Source organism: Gossypium hirsutum, chromosome A08 (genome assembly GCF_007990345.1).
Source record: "Gossypium hirsutum isolate 1008001.06 chromosome A08, Gossypium_hirsutum_v2.1, whole genome shotgun sequence".
Taxonomy (NCBI): Eukaryota; Viridiplantae; Streptophyta; class Magnoliopsida; order Malvales; family Malvaceae; genus Gossypium; species Gossypium hirsutum.
Genome location: NC_053431.1, coordinates 115,932,456 through 115,938,929, shown reverse-complemented (window position 1 = coordinate 115,938,929; position 6,474 = coordinate 115,932,456). Strand labels below are relative to the sequence as shown.

The window sequence follows — 6,474 nt, the reverse complement described above, 5'->3', positions numbered from 1 at the left end:
AGAATCCCAACGCTCACTTGGCGAACTTTTTGGAACTTTGTGATACATTTAAAATCAATGGCATTTCTGATGATGCCATTCGTCTTTGGTTATTCCCTTTTTCATTGAGGAACAAATCTAAATAGTAGTTGAACTCGTTACCACGAGGGTCAATCACTACTTGGGAACAAAAGACCGAAAATTTTTTATTAAAATATTTTTCGCCAGCTAAAACAACCAAATTACGTAATGATATCTCTTCTTTTGTACAGATGGATTTAGAAACACTCTATGATGCATGGGATAGATACAATGACCTTTTAAGAAGATGCCCTCACCATGGGTTACCACTCTAGCTACAAGTTCAAACATTTCACAATGGCCTTGATGCGTAATATTTGTAACATGTTTTAAAGATTTATAAATGAAACATTCTTGAGACTAACTTATTATCACAATTAAGGCAAGTGTACCTATCGAACAGTAGTATAGTTCAGCAAGACCAGATTGTCGAACCCGAAGGAACTACGAGTACTAGTATTTACTTCCTTCTTATTATCTAGCCTAAAATTTAAGAGGTTTGGTTGTCAAAACTAATTACTAACTAAGAATGCACAAAAAGAAAAACTTAGGAAAATACTTTTGGGAAAATTCGATTTGATTGAGACAATACCTAAGGACAAATCCACCTACACTTCACTTGTTATTTGACTTTGAATCAGACGATTTATTCATTTGACTTGATCCGTAGAAATCCCTAAGCTGTATTATTATCTCTCTCGAGACTAATAACGTTTAACTCTAGGTTGAATAATTGAAATATCTTTCTAATTAACACCCTAGAATTGCATTAACTCTATCTATGGACTCCCTTATTAGGTTTCACCCTAATCCGGCAAAATCTTGTTACCCTATCTCTAGGCGCGCAATCAACTCCGCTTAATTATGACAAATTTTCTCTTAGACAGGGTCTATTCCTCCTCTGAATAAGAGCTTAACTTGAATCAATATCCTGGAATATCAAAATAAGAATTAAGAACACATAATTAAGAACAAGTCAAATATTTATCATACAATTCAGATAATAATAACAAGATCTCTCTTAGGTTTCATTCCCCTTAGGTATTTAGGGGTTTAGTTTATACTTATGAAAGAAAACATCTCAAAAGCGTAAAGATAACAAAACATAAGAAAACTCAAAACTCCTGAAGGAACTTGAAGGGAGATCTTCGGTCTTGATGATGAATCCGACTCTTGAGATGGATCAATCGTCTTTCCTTGAGTAATTCCTTGCTTCCTCGTCTGTATCCCCCTTTCCTAAGTGCCTCCTTAAGTGTTTAAATAGGCTTTGGAATGCCTAAAAGCCCTCAAAATTGGTCTTTTTCTGAATTGGACTAAACTTGGGTTCGGTAGGGACACGCCCGTGTGACATGGTCGTGTACAATTGCTGAAGGTCGTGGTCAAGGCCGTTAAATGGGCACAGACTTGTGATCCACCTGTGTAAGTAGTGCTTCGATCCTGACAAATTGACACGGCAGTGTGAGGAAGTCCAGGCTGTGTTGTTTTCCCATGTCGGTCTATTTTCTCCGTTTTTGGCCCGTTTCTCGCTCTTTACTCTCCTATGCTCTCATAAGTATAAAACATGAAATTAAAGGATGAGAAGCATCGAATTCACCAAATCTAAGGAGAAACCATCCATAAATGCATTAGGCATGGGGTAAAAACATGTATAAATTACGGTTTATCAAATACCCCCACACTTAAGCATTTGCTTGTCCTCAAGCAAAACCCTCAACTCACAATAAAAATAAATTATCTTTAACTTATAATTCCTATTAATAATATCTCAAAATAATCCATAAGTAATCATACATTGAGAATTTGACTGAAAGAACATCAAAGTTCCAAAACATTCCAAGTTGAGTATTTTATCATGAAAGCATAGGTGTCTCCCCTCATCTAAGTAATTACCTTCGAATCAAAATATCATAGAGTTTCACATGCTCACTAAAGATTCACTCAAATCACTCGAGGTGTTTAAGGACAATACATGAAGCACTCAATAGTCAATAATGAAAAGTCATTACTATAGGTTTGCATAAAAATCAAATCTCTACCACTATATATTGAAATGAACATCAATCAAAAGGTCTTTAAAGGGATGTAACGTGGATTTAGTTAGGGGTGTGGTCACAAGCTGAAAGAAAAGGTTAGAATCGAGATTGAATTGGAAAATTGCCTAACTAGAAAAAGTAATTAAACATCAATTGAGTACAAGTGAGCTTCTTCTCAGAAGATAGAATTTAGATACTACGGCTCAACAATACCGAATTACTACTAATATGTAAGTATGAATGTTTTTTTTAAGAGCAAGTCAAATACATAGAAGCAAAGCATAGCTAAGCAATTAGTTCAAATCAAATCTCGACAAAAATAAGGATCAAATTAGGGGATTTTAACAATAATGGTTTATGGGTTAATATTGAGGGTAAATCAATTAATGGCTTGTTAGGCTCAAAGGGGTTTACTAAGGGTTAATTATGAAGGTACGCTTTTGTGGAGTGAGTGGGTTAAACCTAAGTGCCTTTATCATTTTGACATATCAAATCAAATGGTGTGGTCTTGACATGCATAGTCAAACAAGTTCTAGAATAACAATCCAATACTGACACATTCAAAGCAACAATAAAAGTAAGCATGAAAGAAATAGTAGGTGCTCTAAAGGCTCAAAATCTCACAAAAATGGCTTTTTGATTTTTAAACCTGTGAATTTCAACTCAAGATAATAGCTAAACTTGGGAGAACCAACCTATAAAATTTTAAATTCAAAAGTCAACTTATCATGCTTGATTCTTTAATATCTTAAAGCTTAAACAATCAATACATGAATGCTTAAGTTTTAATTCAATACATATCAATAAAAATCATAAATTAATCAAAATTCATTCTAATCATGGCATGAGAAGATCACATGAGAATAAGACACAATTTAGGGATTTCTAATGACAATATGAAAGACCCCCCCACACTTAAGATGAACATTGCCCTCAATGTACAAAAATAGATATATTGAAAAAGATAGATTGATAATCATAAGATAGGGAGAGAAGTGAAACTTCCTGAATGATGAATGAACTCCTTGAATTGGGGTTATGGAGAATAATCGACCAAAGCAATGAGGAGGGTAAAGAAGGATACTCCGGTGGTGGTGGAGGTTGGGTTCCACAAATGTTGCGCCAAAAGAATATTATATCTCAAGTTGGCTATGGTCATGGTCAAGCAGGGCATGGCAGTCGTGGAGAACCTTTCTCAGTGGATTTTCAAGTTCCTGAGTAATAGTGAGCTTTGGAGCTCTTTATAATTGTGATAGAATCAGGAACTCTTTTAGAAAATATATAAGGAAGAATAAGTACTCGTAATGAATTAGTCAAAATTAAAAATTGTAAAATAATAATTATAAAACCTAATAAAAATAAGTTGAAAGAAAATAAAAAGTAGTCTTAAATGAAAATAAAAGGAACAACATAAAATAATAAATAAAAGTTTTTAACCATCTTCATCGCCAGATGGTTCGCAAGGTGGGGGTGGCGATGAGATGTGGAAATGCTAACAAATCTGCTGTAGAGAGTATCACTGTTATCGAAGTGCCGAAAACACTGCTACTCGAATTGAGTAAGGCACTCAGAGATGTCAGTGTATGAAGCCGCCGCATGAACTGGACTATGAGGAGGTGGTGATAAACCGTAAATTATACATATTTTTACCCCATGTTTAATGCATTTTATGGATGATTTCCCATTAGAATTGGTGAATTCGATGCTCCTAATGCTTTAATTTCATTTTTTATACTTAGGAGAGTATAGGAGAGCGAAAGGAACGAGAAACGGGCCAAAAACAGAGAAAATGGACCAAAGTACGAAATCAACACGACCTGGACCTCCTCACACGGGTAGACCACACGGCCGTGTCAATTTGGCAGGCTCGAACATGGCCTAAAGTAATCGAACACGGGCGTGAGCCACGGGCGTGTCCCTGTCGAGCCCAAGTTGAGTCGGAAAAGGCTAATTTTGAGGGCTTTTAGGCATTCCAAAGCCTATAAATACACCTTAGAGAAGAAAGAAAATGACACGAAGAATAGGCAGTAAGGAATTACTCCAAGGAAGCCGATTGATCCATCTCAGAAGCCGGATTCATCATCAAGACTGAAGATCTCTCCTCAATTTCCCTTCAGGAGTTTTGGGTTTTCTTTATATTTTGTATTCTTTATTCTTCCGAGATGTTTTCTTATTTAGTTATGAACTAAAACCCCTAAATACCTAAGGGGAATGAAACCTAAGACGAATCTTGTTATTATTTTCTGAATCGTATGATAAATATTTAACTTATTCTTAATTATGTGTTCTTAATTCTCGTTTTGATATCCCAGGATACTGATTCAAGACAAGCTCTTATTCAGAGGAGGAATAGACCCTGTCTAAGAGTACATTTGTCATAATTAAGCGAATTTGATTGCGCGCCTAGACATAAGGTGACAAGATTTTGCCAGATTAGGGTGAAACCTAATAAGGGGATCCATAGATCAAGTTAATGTAACCCTAGAAGTGTTAATTAGAGAAAAGTCTTGGTTATTCAATCTAGGGATTAGATGTTATTATTCTTGAATAGGGATAATAACATAACTTAGGGATCTCTACAGAACAAGTTGAATGAATAAATCGTCCGATTCGAAGCCAGAATAACAAGTAAAGTCTAGGTGGATTTTTCCCTAGGTATTGTCTTAAGTCAATCGATTTTCCCCGAAAGCAATTCCCCAATTCTTTTCTTTGTGAGTTCTTAGTTTAGATAATTAAAAGAAAACTTCTTTATTCTTAGGCTAGATAATAAAAAGACAATCATTACTAGTACTTTTAGCTCCTTTGGGTTCGACAATCCGGTCTTGCTAAAACTATACTACTGTTCGATAGGTACACTTGTCTACATCGTGATAATAGTTAGTTTCAAGAATGATCCTTTATAAATATTTAAAACCTGTCATCACGAAATAACATGATCAAGTTTTTGGCGCTGTTGCCGGGGAACTAAGATATTAGGAACGCTCAATTTTTATTACTTTAGCCATTTATTTTTCTTGCAATTTAATTTAATTTTATTATTATTATTTATTAACTTACTTTTCTTTTTCTTGGCAGGTTTTTATAGTTTATGACTAGAAGAAACCCATCAGGACCATTACGTTTTGACGAAGAAATCGATCATACAGTTCACAGAAATCAAAGAGAAAAACAGGCGAAGCTTACGACACACAGAGAACGAGCAAGAAGATGATACTCAACCCCCAATCGAAGAGATGGCTGAAAACCAAGACAATCAGCTACCTCCTGCAATTGCGGCTAATCAAAATCCTGCTCCACGCACTATGTATGATTATGCTAAACCTTTTTTAACAGGAACTGAATCTAGCGTAGTTAGACCTGCTATAGCTACAAATACTTTTGAATTAAAATCTAACACTATTCAGATGATAAAGTAATTTGCTCAGTTTGATGGTTTGCAGGATGAAGATCCCAAAGCTCACTTAGCAAACTTTTTGGAATTTTACGATATATTTCAAATCAATGGCATTTTTGATGATGCCATTCGTCTTCGGTTATTCCCTTTTTCATTAAGGAACAAAGCTAAACAGTGGTTGAACTCGTTACCACGAGGGTCAATTACTACTTGGGAACAAATGATCGAAAAATTCTTACTAAAATATTTTCCATCGGCTAAAATGGCTAAATTACGTAATGATATCTCTTCTTTTGTGCAGATGGATTTAGAAACCCTCTACGATGCATGGGAGAGATACAAGGACTTACTAAGAAGGTGCCCTCACCATGGGTTATCGCTTTGGCTCCAAGTTCAAACATTCCACAATGGTCTGAATCCTTTGACTCGGTAAATGGTTGACGCAGCTGCTGGTGGAACCATCAATAATAAAACACCTAAAGATGCCTATGAGTTTATTGAGGAGGTGTCACTGAATAACTATCAGTGGCAAGTCATGAGGACAAAGCCAACGAAAACAGCCGGTGTTTATAACGTCGATTCGGTCACCATGCTGTCAAATCAGGTAGAAATCTTGAATAAAAAGATTGATGGTTTTCTTAGTTCTTCACAGGTTCACCCAGTAATGCAGTACGAAGTAGGTAGCAGTGGAACAAGCCATTCGGAATACCAACCTTATGGCCATAACATGGATAACGAGCAACTAAACTACATGGGTAATAATCCTCGACCTCAAAACAATCCATTTAGTAACACTTACAATCCAGGTTGGAGGAACTATCCCAATTTTTTGTGGGGAGGCTAAGGAAATCAAAGACACGAACATCCTCCGGGTTTTTAGCAACCACCCTACCAACAAGAAAAGAAGCCGAACCTTGAAAAGATGCTCTCAAAGTTTATATCAGTGTCAGAAACTTATTTCTAGAACACCGAGACAGCACTTAAGAA

The 6,474-nt window shown here is 35.8% G+C and overlaps 2 non-coding genes across 2 annotated transcripts; both read right to left on the bottom strand.

Moving 5' to 3' along the window:
* Positions 1-218: 218 nt before the first annotated feature.
* On the bottom strand, positions 219-325 carry LOC121205721 (small nucleolar RNA R71). The gene has a single exon (XR_005900796.1). It is a non-coding gene; the product is annotated as a small nucleolar RNA R71 (small nucleolar RNA).
* A 5,430-nt stretch (positions 326-5,755) lies between these two features.
* LOC121205526 (small nucleolar RNA R71) lies at positions 5,756-5,862 on the bottom strand. Its single transcript, XR_005900602.1, has one exon. It is a non-coding gene; the product is annotated as a small nucleolar RNA R71 (small nucleolar RNA).
* Between the last annotated feature and the right edge of the window lie 612 nt (positions 5,863-6,474).